Below are 11,469 nucleotides of genomic sequence, written 5' to 3' on the forward strand. Positions count from 1 at the left end.
TCTTGTCCTAGGTAGTTTATTAATAATGTAGTTCACGTGATCATCCCATGTCATGTTTTGTGAAAAATACACGCCCAGTGATTTGAAACTTTTTACCACTTCAATTTTAGAGTTGTTTAACGAAATGGTGGGTAACTGGACATATGCGTGGTGGGGGTGAAATAAAACAGCCTTCGTGTTATTAATGTTTGAGCACTGGTTTTGGCACGTAAAACCCCAGAAAGAAGAGGACAAGGAGTCGATACAACGCACCCACTTTCTGCGTAGCGTGCTAAGAGAGAGGGATACTGGGGAACGTTGGTCGGTCCCGGAGATTGTGAAGTCTAACACTTCGCCTCTGAGTGCGATCTATCACAGGAAGATGAGTAATTGGCATGGTGCGCAGGTGCCGAGCTTTTTAATGGTTATTGGAAGATAATATAGATATATTAGGTATTCATCCGTTGCATATGTTTAATCCCTCCTTGGAAGCGGGAGAATATCCTGATGCCCTTAAAGTAGCAAAAGTAGTATCAATTTATGAGGAAGATCTTCCTGCCCCCAGCAACTATAGACCAATATCTGTTCTGAGCATATTTAATACTTTGTTTGAGAAAATAATTAGTACACGCATGTAGGAATTTTAGGTAAACATAATAATATTTGTCCTAATCAGCATAGGTTTCGTCCTCACAGATCCACATCTGCCGTTCTTGTACTTACACGATTGATCAATACAGCATTACATGATAATAAGATTGCCGTTGTGGTTTTTCTAGACTTGGAAAAAGCATTTGATACGGCTATTGCTGTGATATTATTGCAGAAATTGTATACTTACGGTTTTAGGGGGAGAATATCGGATCTGCTAAATGTTGTAATTAATAACCTTATGTTAGCCTCAAATCGTGTTTCGATGGGCGTTTCCCAAGGCAGCAGTGTCCTTGGGCCCACCTCCTTCTCCCTATACGTCAACGATCTTCCGTCGATGTTAACGTGCTCAGAAGTTGTATTATACGCGGATGATATACGGCTTTATTTTTTGTTGGGTACACTAGTGAAGAACTGCAGGGCAAAATAAATCAATAACTCGGTCGTGTCGCGCAATGGTTCCCGCAGAATCATCTTACACTTAACATCGACAAAACCATTTCTGCAGTCTTCCATTCCAGCAGGAAGGAAACAAATTGTGACTCCCTGTCTATATTTTTGAATGGTGCTCGGTTGAACAGAGTAAGGCGCTACAAGTATCTAGGAGTTTGGTTTGAATTCGATATACATTGGTAATATCAAATCGGTAAGGTATGTTCCGTGGTTGTCATGTATTGTTAAAAGCCCGTCAATATTCTGACCTTCAAGGTTTACGGATACATTGCTTTGGGTTTATACAGAGTCCCCTTTATTATTGTTTAGAGTCTTGGGGCACTACGTACAAAACGTATGTAGAACCTGTCGTCGGTCTTCAAAAACGGGCGCTACGAATAATTACCTTTTCTAAACATGCTGATCCAACTAAACCTGTGTTTCAATTGCTTCATGTTCTGCCGTTTAGTGAGGCGTATAAAGTAAACGTTTCTCAGGCAGATAATGCAATACGTTTTAATAATCCGCTACCCATTACAATATTTAATTTTCCGGCACGAAACACGAGGGCAGCTGCTAACAACTGTATTAACTTACCACTATGTCACAATGTATATGGACAGAAACTCTGTGGAGTTCAACGGCGCTATAATATGGAACGCACTCACACACAGTGTAAAGACTCGTCAAAACTTTGTACAAATGCTTATAAAACTTTTTTATGAATACTGACAGGGTCTCTCTATTTGTATCCCCTGTTGTCATATCATAGTCTTTCGTTTATCCTATATTTTTCCTGTAAAAATGCTTTAATAACGCGTGTTTAATTTTCCCCGTAGAATAAGTACGAGTACGCTGTTCTTGCTATACCTATTTTGTTATTGTACCCCAAACTGGCCGCCAAGGCTATTGGTCCAAACAGTATTGTGTATTTTGTATATGCAATGAATCAAATAAAGAAAAAATTCAAAAAAAGAGCTACCTAGTTTTGGAACGAGAAACGTACGCGTGCGATCGTGACTTCGGGCATCTCGCGTAAAAGGTGATGTATAACACCGCGAAAGTATAGAAAATGCGAGGATAACTGTCTTGTAAACAAATGTGCAAGGCCTTTCAAGCGGGAGAAACAGGTTATTCAGCGCCTTATCTCACTTCATTTGCCTTCGCTTTTTGCATCCTCCTTTATCCTCCCTGTATGGGTTCCAAAGGGGAATTGCTGATACTGTTTTATTTCTTGAGATAAAATTTTAAGCAGCCTACCTATTTAGATACAGTTGTGAGACGTTGTGGACGGATATTATTTACATGCGCTTCGCCATGCCAATGTGCAGTACCACATTTGGTAATCATCAATTGTTTGATGTGTTGAATCGAGTTGAGAAAATGAGTTTCTCCGAGAGCCAACACTTTCCTTTTAATCTTTACACCTCGATGCTTCCTGTAAAGACGGGGCACAAGAAGAAGAGAGTAAATACCCAGAAACAATTTATCATTGTTCCATTGATTGTTATGAGGCAGTATTTTTGGAGGGATATTCTAGCGATAACGTTGAAGAAAGAATTAGAAATCAGACATACCTCTATCAGATACCTTGACATGCGTGACAGAAGACAGGTCCTTGCCATACGATGTTATTGACCTTAATTATTGGATGGCGTAGTCTCTGGAGAGCAAGAATAATAGACAGACATGCCTAACAACCCGGAGTAACGAAAAATAGCTCCCAGGAAGAAATCATTCAAATACGCGGGTTATGCGAGCGTTCTAGTGAATCTCTTGGCTGGTTTCACCTCTTTGATTTGTGTTTAAATTTGCCGGATTATTGATTTGTGGTGTGTTCAATGTAAGTGCTACTGTATTAAGGAGAAAAAATGTAAGTGCTCTCCTGTATTAAGGAGAAAGAAATGCGATCGTGGCCTAATGGTTAGAGCAACAAACAGACTGCTGTGATGGACCGCAGAGGTTCGATTCCACCGTCGGTCACATATTATGTTCTTTTATTAAAACGAGTCACGACAGGAGCCTACCTACCTGCCACAAAGTACTAAGAATGAAGGCGAAGAATGCTTCGCATTAGAAAGCATTGGAGGCGCAAGTCGGCAGCACGATCGCTGCAAACAGATTAGCTGAAAGGAACAAAACAGCTAGTTTTGATGCCGCACCCATATAGTTATTTGTTTTCTTTTTCATCGCAACGGAATCTAAAGCAGCTGCCTCTTTACGGAGTCAAGCTGTCCAGTAAATAATTATTTTTCTCTCCCTGTAGCTTGCGGAAGACCCCAAACATTAAACTGTCAGAAGTTTATTAGCGAAAGCTTTCATATCTAGTCCTGCATGATTATCGTCCGGCCGAGCAAGATCATTCTGTAAAATATCTACAAAGCAGTCACCGCTCCTTATAAGGGTAACTGCCACCCAAGTTATCTACGCGTTGCTGCGTTTGATCTGATGAAGGCGACATGGAATGCGGCAGCTCTAGTGTCCACTGAGTGTCTAGAGCTGATCGCTCGCGTGACTCGAGTAATCGACGCCACATAGGGGCGCATGCCGCATCCCGTTTGCGAGATCGCATGAGAAAGCGATCGAGCGGCCTCTTCCTCGTCGTTACAGCAAAATCGCTCGTGCCGCCGATGCTGCTTCGACCTAAATGTCACGGGGAGCACATTCACTTCAATCGTTCCAGGATGTCAGCTCGCTGCGAGAGTTATTTGTAGATACCCGTTTAATGTCCGGCCCTCAGAGTTGTAATGGAAGCGTTTCATTGCTACTTATACAGCGTTCACGCATTTATGAGCTCTTTGGTTTGTTGTGGTAGCATATACTCAGTTCTGCCCGTTTCGCTGGGCCCATTGTCGTGAGTAAGCAAGACGATGCGGTATAAGCCGACGGTGAAGAGGATTCTTTTCCGGTGGCGTTGCTATTTTTGGCCTCCAGGAATGTGATGCTGAGAAGTTCACTGTCGTTCTCAGCTTCATATTGCGTTGGTCAGCGCGAGATCGCAACTATAGAGGCCTCCGTCGCACATTGCAAAGGCCAACGCAGATATGCGTGGCGTTTACACGCGGGTGTAGCTTTTCGGTTATTTTATGTGAGCCAGTTGCGACTAAAGTTCCTTAAGGGAGCAAATCGACGAACAGAGGTCCGGTTGGCTCCTCTATTCCTTGTAAGTGCGAAAGAGTAGAAGAGATGATGAGAAAGAAAACGAGGATTTGAAGAAAGGTGCTATCCGCGAAGATGCGTCGAGGCGCCTGACTATTTGCACAACCTAAGTTTCAGTTTATTCAGACAAAAACCATCTATACACGATGTTTGTAGCTTGAGAGAGTAGCAAAAAGGCAACTGAATGCCTTAAAATTGCGCCAGGCGCTGTCCTCCCACATGGCACGGAGCCGCCGGCGCAGGAAGCTAATACATTGTGTTGGGTTTGTAGGTTCTTCATTATGCGAGATCGACTCTTGGAGACGAGACGCGTGACAAAGTGTTGTGTTGTGTCGCCTTCGTCTCGTGTGCCGTAGTGGTGGTATCGCGTAACTCGGAGTAATAAATTTTACGTAATTATGCATGAATATGCAGAAAATTAACACAATTGTCGTAAGATTGCGTATCAAGGCAAACATTAGAAAATAAAGAAAAAGACAGCAGACATAAACATTTACACTCATGTTATCACGGGTACAAAGTTACACTTTAAATACATCTTAACATCTTAAGTACACGGCAGGGTTCTTTTCTATGCAACGCTTTATTAACGTCGTAGACTGAAAACGCACTCAGAAATGCCATTTTGTAAGAAACACATCAGAAGTCTAAGTCATCGTTTGTCTTATATTCTGAACTTTTGCCAATGGGATTTCTTCAATAAAAGGTCCTGGTGACACGGTGAACATTGAGAAATGTAAGCATCATGGCCGTGAGCTTCTGCATACCTTGATTTGTGCATATTTTTTTCGACATAATACTTTGTGTTTCTAAGACAATGGTCGTCTTCTATTCGACAGCATGTACGCAGGAACGCATTGACATCAGATCTCGTTTCATCGTGTATGAGTCAGGCTAATTTTTTTCATTGACCAGATTTTCAATTGTCATTGTGTTTCTGAAAGAGTTCGACAATTTGCAGTGGCGTATCAACTATTTCTCAAGTGGGGGGCAAACCGCAAACCACCTGACCCTCTCTCTCTCTCTCTCTCTCTCTCTCTATATATATATATATATATATATATATATATATATATATATATTGCGAATTACTATTGTATTATGTGATAGAGCCTGGAAAAGACGTCGGTCAGTTATTTTTATATGGCCTATTTATCAATCACGCATGGTGAACCTTGAGGGCCCGCAAAATTATTTTAATTTGCATTTATTTCTTGGAACCATACGAAATTTCAAGATGATGCAGGTACTAAGGCAGTGAGTGCCTCACAGAGGTCCCTGATCCCGCCCGGTAGCAGCAGTGCGGCGCACATAACAAACAGCATATTTGCTACAAACAATTTTGATAATTTAACAAAGAATTGTGCTTGGTGCTTAAGTCTACAACACAAATGTATCGATATAGTTAACCTAATAGTATTGTTGAGGTCATATGCAACAAAATACGATACATATCAATTTTTTTGAGGAGGAAACACTTTATTAAAGACCCGAAATGAATGCGCAAACACTGTTCGGAATATTCATAAGAAAAAAAGACAGCAGATCTGTGTGACATCGAAGAATTACTACTGCATTTCCAGCGAAACTGTTTCTTTTTAGCAGTTTCAATTTAAAACTTTCATTTTCCTGTAATTATATCGCATACTTGAAAACGTTGCCCATATATGACTGTTCCTTTTGATACCATGGCCATATGTAATGTTTTGGAGCTCTTCGTGTTGGGATCAATTTAACAAGCCAGTAATTCATCAACACACATGTTACTTCGCCAGAACATTCACCATAGTGTGCCAGGGCAGTGGGCTCAAATTTTCCCCGGTCGTTAGACACGCTTATAACGCTAGAGCTCATCCATAGGAAGTTTATTGTGAAAGCCCGAATTATCCATCCATTTTAATCTTTACCTACACATCACCCATTACCTGGTCCTTACAGTCACCGAACATAAAGAAGCTGCCTTTTTTAGTTCAATGACGACACCAGGCGAACCTAATATATCACGCATGAAAAATAAAAAGAAAGAAAAGAGGGCTCAATAATCATTCGCAAGGCTTCTAAATAAGCCACTAACGTTACAACGTCGCGACACATTGCATTTAGAATGCTACTTGCTTCTTCAAAGCATAAAACTTCTGAAACGCAGAGTTATCTTGGGACATTGGGAAACCTGGCTAAAGATTTGCCGTGGTTGAACGTGGTTAAACCAAGTTTGTCGAGCGATAGCACAGTTTTGCTTGCTTTGCATGAGAAAAGACACAGACGCTTCTCGGCGCCGTCAGCAACTACCGCATCTACAATTGCGCCACAAGACAACACACAGACGCTACTCGGCGCGAAGGCAGCAGCGAGTGAATTGACCTTTATGATATACGTCTCGCTTCAACGCGAATTAAACGCCGAAAGCACAGCGCATACGATTCTACCAGCACTCGGCGCACTGTGTACACATCGCAAATCGCTTTGAAGACGAGGCGTGCGCGACCGCGCACTTTGTCCACATAGCAAATCGCTTTCAATATATGGGAGCCCACGCGGCGGAGGCAGCAGCCGGCGGTATAGTGGCAGGCTAAGTGCCAGTTTGACCTTGTTTGAGATTGAAGGTCAGATTTAAGGAAGCAGGCGTTTTCTGGGTTTGTAGCTGGAGTAGTGGAGCTATCGCTCTAATAACAGTAGTATGATACATTCAAATGCTTGCTTGCGATGTTTTAAAGCTGTTTGATCAACACGCATTTAACATCGCGCATAAACTTGGCGTATTATCCCCTTTACGTTCGCGAAAGTAGACCTCAGTTCTAATTATGCCAGCGCATACAGAAGTCTAAGTTTTACACCGCTTGTAAAACACACTAGTGGACCACTTGCATATGTAATTTACTGGAAAAGGCGCATTTAACCTACTCATTTGAAAGATCTCCTACACATTTCCCATACCATAGCCCTAGCTTTCCCCAGATATAAACAAGATACCTTGTTTAGCTCACCGAGGACACCAGAGAAACAAATTACGAATGTCGTATGATGCCCAAAAAATACATTGACAAATAAGGGTTGAGCAATTTTATGCAGTAATTCCATTTAAAGCAGGAACGTGAATGTTTAGCAAGGCATCTCACTCAAAATTCTCCATATTCTGACAAAATTTCGAGCTCTTCTAACGTGCAGTTGTTTTAGGAGTCTGGGAAACATTTCGATTTATGGCAGTATGGACACCCTGGAATGCTTGAATGAGTAACTTTCTACAGAGGCTGTAATGAACCTACACAGAATAAACTATTTTCACTCTCCACTCAGAACATTGCTTCATACTTCGAAGAAGTATAAGCAATGTTCCTCGCATAGTTTGCCGACGATATCGGGAAAAAACCACCTAAATTCCGTGTATAACGCATAAAAATTGGGAGATGGTTGAAGAAAACGAGCACTCGCCAACCGAAAAACAAAAAGAAAAGCGAGAATGTTTTTGGCGTTTCTGCACCCAATACGGGTGCCTTGTTGACAATGAACGAAGTGCATGGCGGTCTTTATTATTTAGGTACCGAATGACGTAATCCGTTTGCGTATAGTTCAGGGAGGGGTCCGCGTGTCCGGTGAATCGTGTATGCCACAGATTATTTGCGATATGATTCAAGGAACAAGAGGGATGATAATTTCCTATCCGTTTCGATGACGAAAGACTATTTCCATTCAATACTGTGACCTGTTTTTTTCGTGATGCTCGGGCAGTGCATTTGACACAGTGTGCCACTTGGCTACATCATTGCGGTGTTGTTGTAGCCTTCTTTTGAAGTTCCCAGTTTCGGCTATATATTTCGCATTCCACTTATGCTGTACTGCTGTCGCATGAAAACTTGAGCTGAAGAGAGTGAAGAAAGACTTACTCGACAATGGCTATCCCGACCAGCTTATAATCACGGAAAAAAGGCGTACTGCTAGCCATCCTGCCAAAGCAAGGACAACAAGCAAGCGGACTTCACTTCCTCATGCACGAGGGGTGAGCGAGTCAAATTCAAGGATTTTCAAAGGTTACGAAGTGCGAATCTGGCACATCTCTACAAGCAAACTAACGCAGCAACACGTCAGAGTCAAAGACCGCCTCGAAAAAGAGAATACCCTGGCATCGTCTGCAAAATTTCGTGCCAAGACTGCCAGGCGGAACTGGGAACATAAAAGAAGACTACAACAGCACCGCAATGATGTAGCCAAAGGGCACACGGTGTGAAACGCACTGACGGAGCATCACGAGAAAACACAGTATTGATTGACAATCGGCTTCCGTCACTGAAAAGAAGATAAGAAGAACGTAAACTTTATTATGAAATCAATCAGATTTGAGTCCGGCGTCTTTTTAGTGGGTCTGGGCACCCGCCGCGGACGCGGTTCCGAGACCTTGTCTCGAAGTGGCTGCCTCGGCTCGCTGGACGGGCCAGAGTTGTACTGTCAGGTTCGAGCTAAGCAGTCCGAAATAAAGAAATTAAATTTTTGTGCAGCTATGTTTTGTTGGAAAGTGTCCGCTTTCAAAAGTGTGTGTGTGTGTGGGGGGGGGGGGGGGGGTCAAATGGCATACTTTGCCCCCCCCCCCCCCCCCCGTCAAAAGTGGGGGGAGGGGGCAAGTGCCCCCACCCTGCCCTCGAAACATTCCTCGAAACATGACTATACTAGGAATTTACGAAGCATTACAACTTTAATCATAATCCCTCGCGAAATAATCTGTGTTTGGTGATGGTTTTTGGAAGGAAAATATTGTATTTTGTTTTTGTCGCATTGAGTTCCAGTTTGCTTGTTGTAAGCCACTGTGAGAAACGGTCTGGTCAGTTAATTGTCCGTTTTAGGTTTTCAATAATATCTAGTTTATTTCATAAAACGAAATGCGTTCGTATCTTCGGCGTATAGAACTATATCGGGTGTAAATAGTATGTTTCTGATATTCTTTATGTATAGAAGGAGTAGAAGACGATCATAGATGGAACCCGGCAGAACGTTGTGTCTTATCTTTCCCATATCAGATTTTGCATGCTGAATGCCGGTTACGGATGACAGTTGGATAGGTGTCTTTTAGTAGTTACTTAGTTAGTGGTGCTCACTTCTGGCCCAGTTATCATAGAACCGAAAGTGATGCGTTTTATTCCGTTATTCATTTAGTTCCTGCCTCAAAATGTTGTGCTTAATATAGTTAAATGTTTTCTTGAAATCAAGAAGTATTCCTAATACAAAAAGCCCACGTTCAAAATCAGAAATTATTCTGTCCAATCTATAGCAGCGCATTTTCTGCACATTTCAGTTTCTGATAGCCACACTGGTGTTCAAATACGATCCCGTTTGACCTGCAGAAATTTGAGAGTCGAATATAGATCACCTGCTTATGATTAACAGTAAAAATAGCCTCAACAGAATTTTACAAATAATTGTCTATTTCATTTATATCACCGCCTTCAGAGATTACTGAGACTCTGGCAATGTTTAAACTGTAAAATATGCCAGTTATTAATATGAAAGGACATGTGTGAGCCAGAGATTAGCTAGAGTAACTGGCAGTAGCGCTTATAGGTTCAGACTTTAAGGCTTTTCTCCTGAAGCACCAGTATTGCTTAACTTTTGAATAGGTGCGTACACTTCTGATCAGTCGGTGGGTGTGGAAAATATGGATTCGGCTATACATGATATGACGATCTGCAGCCAACGTCACTGAAGTAGAGACGTGACCTTAAAAAATAATTATTTAACTTATTGGCGAACAAACAGCCATTGTATGATATTTGCCTTCAGTTAAGATTTGGAAATGGACCTGTTTTCTTTTTTCAACATGAGGCTATTTACGGTATTTCAAAGTTTTCGGGGAATATTGAAAATGTTAGGGAACTTATTCCTGCAGTAGGTAATGCGAACGCATTTGATATCAGATAACTAAGAGGTTTATCATTTGCTTTCATTTCACTAGGTGTTCAATTTGACCGGTTTTCATGAATGTAGCAAATTATTTACCACAATATTGCATTCTCTTTACAAGTGTCGCGTCAACCCAGAATGTTTATAGCTTTCGTCATTAATGCGAGTAGCATTCTTGGGCTGCTTCACGCAGTTCTTGCTCTGCGACCCTATTTCCCCAACTTCTTCAACAAGGAAGAAAGCGTTAAAAATTTATCCTTTGCTGGGCGCAGTTGGACCCCCACCACACGGGTTCCTCAAACACAGGAGCCCGATGCTTTAGCGAGCCCCGCTACGAATGCAGTGGGCATGTGCCGCTCTTCAATGAGCGTCATGTACGCCCTTTTTTGTGTCACTGGGTATGTGATTGACAATACCATCAGACTCATACGGAGAGTTGCCAACCGGCAGCAGGGTCTTAGAGAGGACAACCTTGTGAGACTGCATGGTGCACGCCTTTGTGATGTGTCATTTTACCTACGTGGCGGCCATGCACAATTCGCAAAGGTCGGAAAGAGACAAGCTCGACACGTTGATCAGGAAGACTATCAAGAGGGCCCTCGTCCCCCCCCCCCCCCCCCCCGCGTGTACACAAGCTCGAAGAGACTGATGCCTCTGGGCATACGCAACACACTGGAAGAGATCGCGGAAGCGCAGAAGAGGGCGCAGTACGCCAGGGTGTCCACCACCCAAGCGGGTAGGAGCATCCTGCGGGAGCTGGGGGCTCCTCCGGTGGAAATCGAGTCCCGCTTCGGCAGGTCTCCCTCGGGAACAGCGGGAACGCATCGTCGTCGTTTCAATTCCACGCAACGTCTATCCCAAACATAACGTGGGTCGGAGACGAGCTAGGGCCAAGGCTCTCCTGGACAAGGCTCGGGAACAGGCTCGGGATGGCTGCTTTGTTGATGCTGCCAGGTACCCCGACGGGACGGCGTTCGTAGCGGTGGGCATCGATCACGATGGGAAAATCATGAATTCTGCGACGGTTCGAACGAAGTCGGCCGAGGTGGCGGAGCAGGTGGCGATAGCCCTGACCCTGCTGGACGACAGATGGACCACGATCTACAGTGACTCGAGGATGGTTGTCCGAGCGTTCGCCAAGCACACTGTTTCGGAGCAGGTTCTGTGGATTTTGCGCGACAAGGACATCAAGTCGCACAGGATCATCTGGTTCCCCGCACACATGGGGCACATCGAGTGCGCCCCGCCCAACCTCAACGAGTCGACCCACAGAGCTGCACGAGGAGTCGTTGACCGCGTAGCTACCGGTAGGCGTGGCGCTGAGGTTATGGACATTCGGACCCTCCCTCCTGATATAACGAG

The sequence above is a fragment of the Dermacentor silvarum genome, chromosome 4 (assembly GCF_013339745.2).
Source record: "Dermacentor silvarum isolate Dsil-2018 chromosome 4, BIME_Dsil_1.4, whole genome shotgun sequence".
Classification (NCBI taxonomy): Eukaryota; Metazoa; Arthropoda; class Arachnida; order Ixodida; family Ixodidae; genus Dermacentor; species Dermacentor silvarum.